Raw genomic sequence first — 6,285 nt, forward strand, 5'->3', positions numbered from 1 at the left:
GAATGGGAATTAAGTTCGATGTTGACGATACCATTCGTTGGGCTAGCCTTGGGATTTGAGTACTAATGGATGTTGTGAACATCAATGTTTATGTATTCATGTTGTAGCATGTTGTATTGTTGTGTTATATGCTATTGTTGTACTTGCTTTGTTATCGTGGTTTTAGCGTTATACATTATAAAGGTATGCTAATTATGTTGCTAGTATGTATGCGGATTTAGTGTAAGTGATTGCATGTAAGTAAGTTATATATGTATATGTATAATTATTGCATTCACTAAGCTTTAGCTTACCCTCTTGTTGTTTACCTTTTAGGGCTCCGGCTTGGATAAAGGAAAAGGTATTCGGTTGGATTAGTGGTCACCCGCTTATTTTGATAGGGGATGCTTTTGGGTTAGCTTTTGGGAGTTCGGCCAAGATTTGGGTAGTTTAACCCCAAACACCATGCTCTAGGTATCGTTTGGAATTTAAACTATGATGGTCGAAACTTGTATTTTGAACGAATTTCGTAAAATGGGACATTGTGGGCCTGGTGTTATAAAACTCGTTTTGATGATGAAAATCTCTTAGTTTTACTTATTATAACACGTTGTGAAAAGGTTTTCATTTAAAAGTATCGGGATGCGGGATTTTCGCTCGTGTAATTTGAAACCCGAGATCAGAACCTGATAGTTCATTGGGACGCCGTCCCAATTGTTTGGACGCCGTCCAAATCTTCAGTATTGGACGCCGTCCATGAATCTGGACGCCATCCAGATGTACTTGTCCAGATTTTTTTTTTCTTTGGTGTGTTTTTGGTATAACGAGGTCGGGTCATTACAAGTGGTATCAGAGCATGGTCTAAAGGATTTTGGCGACTTGAGCTAGGTGCCTAGACTTAGACTTTATTGTGTATGCGCATTATGCGGGACTTGTAGGAGACGGGTCGGACCGGGGATTGGTTAGTGCCTAGTTTTAGGTGAACTAACTATGCGATAATTGTTTTGTGTTGTGTTTTGCAATCATCAAGCGAGATAGACATTGTACTAACAAGTTAATGCGACATGATCGCGTAACAATGATTAGCTACCATTATTACGGGTTCAAATCGTGTCGAACAAGCGATGTACGATGATTGTTGAGCAAGATGGGGCGGTGAGGTGTTCATGTATATTGTGTCATGTCTTTTCATTCGTTATTTAATTTACTTCGTTTTATAGAATGAAGATGAGAAATGGACATGATACCAATGAAGGAGGCACGAGCGAGGACGTTGAACTCACGGCCAAGGTTGAGGCCATCTTTAAAAGGCTAAAAATGGAATTTCTTGACGATGTCCGAAAGGTTTTCCAAGAATCGGTTGATGGGCGATCGAGGAGGCATTAGAAGCTAGAAACATTCATCTTCGTGGTGAAGGGGGTGATGGTAATGGTGGTTATGGAAGGCGAGACTTCCATTACCAAAATTTCAAGGATGCTCAAATCCCGATGTTTAATGGGGTACGAGATCCGTTAAAAAGCACATGTTGGATTTCCGATATCGAGGGAGCTTTTCGTACCGCGAAATGTCCTCCCGAGAAGAAGGCGAGGTATGGGTCTTGTGACGATTGCTCCAAATCCATATGGACGAACACATCATTCATTGATTTCATTGCGAGGTATTTGACCTCTATGTGATACGTTTTGTAACATTGCATTCGTTTGAAAAGGTATTTCATAAATGAATATATAAATTCCAGGTTTTTTTACATCTGATGATTCCTACGTATAGACAATCACCATTTAAATGGTTTACAATAATACATCTGTTGACAATACAGTCAAAATAAGATACATGGTAATGGTTTGATGAATGCAAGTTTCTTGTATATAGCATGTATGACTCCAAGCACATAACTTGTATCACGTATGAGCAAACAGCGGAAGACTTCTAGAAACCTGAGAATAAACATGCTTCAAGTGTCAACACAAAGGTTGGTGAGTTCATAGTTTTAATATTACACATAATCCGTATATCAATGTGGATTACAAAAGTTCAGTTGTTTTATTCAAAACGTTTATCATTATGTTTTAAATAAAAGGTGGATCACAAGATTTCAGTTGTTTCATCCGAAACGTTTATCAATCGGTTCTACAAAGTTGAGAACCCTGGTAACTAAACTTTAACGTTTATAATAAGTACCCCTCGTTTAACATGCAACCAACATGTACAATACACGCAATCCAACGTGTACTAACTTCAAATAGCATACGTCTGTTTTATAGTTCAGGCTAGAGTTTCTTTCTATACCTGGAACACACGGGGATGTCAAGCCCTATGGATCCATATACTACTACTCGCGCCCACCAGTTCTTATAACTGGCAGTTACTAGTTACCAAAGCTAAGGGATTTTCGGTTCAAACTCGGTGTAGAATTTAGTATGTACTTGTATCCATTGCGTTTAAAATAAAGTGCATGTATTCTCAGCCCAACAATATATTGAGTAAAAGGGATCATATGAAACTCACGCATATAAATATTGTATATTGGTTAATAAAGCATTTGCATGTATTCTCAGCCCAAAAATATATTGAGTAAAAGGGATCATATGAAAGTCACACATATAAATATTGTATATCGGTTAATAAAACATTTGCATGTATTCTCAGCCCAAAAATGTAGAGAGTAAAAGGGATCTTATGAAACTCACCGTTTAATATTGATATACATTATTGCAGGAAAGCACGTAGACGCATCGGAGATGATAAACACGAGGTTTGATTCACAAAAATACCCCCGAACATTACCCATAACCTCCATGGCAATAACCCATAATTTCCTTAACTCTATCCCGCTTGAAAACATATTTTGAAAGTGACACGCTCATGACCTCGTCGTAGTATTTTAGGTATAATACTAATAATAATAGATTAATAATAATAATAATAATAATAATAATAATAATAATAATAATAATAATAATAATAATAATAATAAATAATAAATAATATTACGGAGTATATATATATTTGTGTATGTGTGTGATTTAAATCGAGCGAAAACACTGGAATTTATAGATGTGGCCTGAAATCTGGAGTCATGCGACTCGCATGGAAATGGCCTTCTAGCCATGCGACTCGCATGAGGACCAGGGACAGCTCACATTGTTTTGACTCCTAGCTTGTCGACATAATATAAAATAAATATAAATATATAAATAATTAATATAATTATTTATATATTATATTTTATTCTTGTGCATAGTAGACTAGATATTTTTGGTCCGTTGCGTCGGGCGTTTCTTCTTGACTCGGGTCCCGGTTCCGGATTTTCAGACGTCCTTGCGTACTATTTTATATCGTGTACTTTGCGTTCCGCAACTTGTACTCTTGTCATTTTTAGACGTTCTTCATCAATAATTTGAACCTTTTTAATTGTATCTTGTACATTTGAGCATTTTGGACCTTTCCGTCTTCAATTCTTCGTTTTCGCCTTTTGTCTTCGCACTTATTAAATATAAACGAATATTACTTGAATATGGAACAATTACAACTAAAATCCTGTCTTTCTTGGGGGATAATGCTATGAAATATATGTTCCTTTTTAGCCTTATCAATAGCCTTAAATTATCCCTTAATTATATCACTCAAAGTGTATCTTAAACTTTCGAGTGTTTTGGTCATTTACTTCTATAAATCATCGTCTCGCTATTTGTTAAAATACATTTTTATAATAGCGTTTTACTGTAGCAAAGTTACTGTAGCAAAGTCAATTTCACTGTAGCAAATAGTGATTTTCGAAAACACTGTAGCATTTTGAGTAATGTGGCAATTTGAAAACACTGTAACAAATTAGTGTTTAACTGGTTCATCTTAAACGCTTTAGTTAACTTATCTAAATATCAATCGAATCAATAAACGAATGTTACTATCGTTTACTAAATAACTTGAAATCATATATATTCAAATAGATATATAAACCAATAAGTTTAATGTATGGTATCATGCAATTAAAACTTTGTTACGTTTTCAAGTTATAGTATATATATGTATCTATTTACATATAATGGTTTGCGAATCGTTGAGAACAACCGAAGGGTAATTGAATAGTTCAAAATTTTGAGATTCAACTTCATAGGCTTTGCTTATCGTGTCGAAATCATTAATCATTTAAGATTAAGTTTAAATTTAGTCGAAATTTCCGGGTCATCACAGGTCTAGCATGTTGCGAGAAGAGGCGAAGTTGTGGTGGGATGATAAGATCCAATTATATGGTGAAGAACAATGCATGAGCTTGACGTGGGAGGAGTTTAAGAAGGAATTTTTCAAAGAATACCGAACTTCTTTCGACATTGATAGAATCCGAGATGAGTTGCACAATTTGCGACAAGGTTCAATGGACTTGGTTACTCTCAAGTCTACCTTCTTGGCAAAGACTCGTTTTTGTCCGGAATATGTTGGTGACGACCACAAGTTGATGAAGGATTTCTACCGTACCATGAATGATGAGTTGAAGGGTAAGATTAGTCGAGGAATGGCTAAGTCTTTTGAAGAGTTATTTGAGTTGGCCCGGGGTTTCAAGCCGGAGGTTCCAAGGAAAAGTGATTTCTCTTTTTCTAAGAGAAAGTTTGAAGGTTCAAGTCATTCGAATGTTTCCAACAAGAAAAACAAGAAGGGTTCTGAAAGTGTGAATAGTGTGAAGAAGAGAGGTTTTGGGAACTTTATCCCTACTTGCTACAATTGCGGGGTACGTGGTCATTTGGCTAAAGATTGTACGAAGCCAACTTCGATAAACAAGCTCACTTGTTTTAATTGTAACAAAGAGGGGCACCGAAAGTCGGAGTGTCCCGATTTGAACACCGATCATGTTAAAAGGTTGGAGAAGGCAGCGGGTACGGCTAGGGGTCGCAATTATTTGATGACTAATGATGAGGCCAAGCAATCCAATGAAGTTGTCTCAGGTACTTTCATGGTTAACTCTAATCCGGCAAGGATACTTTTTGATAGTGGTGCTAACTTGTTGTTTGTCACCAAAGTTTGTGTCTAAACTTAATAAACCGTTAGCTAAGTAAAGTCGTCCGGTAGAAGTTGAAATAGCGGATGGCAAGACGGTGCTAGTGGTTGATGTGTGTAAAAATTGTGATGTTGTGTTTGGTGCCGAAAACTTTAAAATTGATCTCATCCCGATGACTTTGGGTGATTTTGATATTGTCATTGGTATGGATTGGCTCGATCGTTATAGAGCCGATATTGCATGCCATGAAAAATCTATTCGTGTGAAGACCCCTAGTGGGGGAGAATTAATTATTCATGGCGATAAGCGAAGAAGACTTGTGCCGATATGCACTTTTGCACGGGCACGTCGTTTCCTTGTTATTGGTGGTATGGCTTTTCTTGCCCATGTTGTTGATACTCTCGAAGAGCCACCACCCATTTGTGAAATTTCAGTGGTTAGTGAATTCGAAGACGTTTTTCCGGATGAATTACCGGGTGTTCCGGCCGAAAGACAAGTTGAATTTCGCATTGAGTTGGTTCCGGGAGCTACTACCATTGCTAAAACTCCTCATCGTTTAGCACCGATGGAAATGCAATAGTTGTTAAATCAAACCTAAGAGTTGCTTGAAAAGGGTTTTATTTGACCGAGTGCTTCGTCGTGGGGCGCTCCGGTTTTATTCATGAAAAAGAAGGATGGTAGTATGTGGATGTGCATCGATTATCGAGAGTTGAACAAAGTGACGATAAAGAATCGTTATCCATTGCCTCGGATTGACGATTTGTTTGATCAACTCCAAGGTGCAACGTATTTCTCTAAAGTCGACCTACGGTCTGGCTATCACCAAATGCGGGTCCGTGAGGAAGATATTGAGAAAACGGCTTTTCGAACGCGTTATGGGCATTTTGAGTTTGTTGTAATGCCTTTTGGTCTTACGAATGCACCGGCGGCATTCATGGATCTTATGAACCGAGTGTGCCAACCTATGTTCGACAAGTCGGTAATTGTGTTCATTGACGACATACTTGTTTATTCAAAGAGTATGAAAGAACATGAACATCATTTGCGGGGTGTGTTGAAGACGTTGCGGAAGGAGAAGTTGTATGCTAAATTCTCCAAATGTGAATTTTGGCTAAGGGAAGTTTAATTCCTTGGTCATATTGTGAACGAGGCCGGTATTCAAGTAGATCCGGAGAAGATTGAGACGGTGAAGAGTTGGGGACGACCGACTACGCCTACGAAAATCCAAAGTTTTCTCGGATTGGCCGGTTATTATCGTCTGTTTATCCAAGACTTTTCTAAAATTGCTTCTCCATTGATGAAATTGACGAGAA

This window comes from Rutidosis leptorrhynchoides, chromosome 4, assembly GCF_046630445.1.
Source record: "Rutidosis leptorrhynchoides isolate AG116_Rl617_1_P2 chromosome 4, CSIRO_AGI_Rlap_v1, whole genome shotgun sequence".
NCBI classification, from domain to species: Eukaryota; Viridiplantae; Streptophyta; class Magnoliopsida; order Asterales; family Asteraceae; genus Rutidosis; species Rutidosis leptorrhynchoides.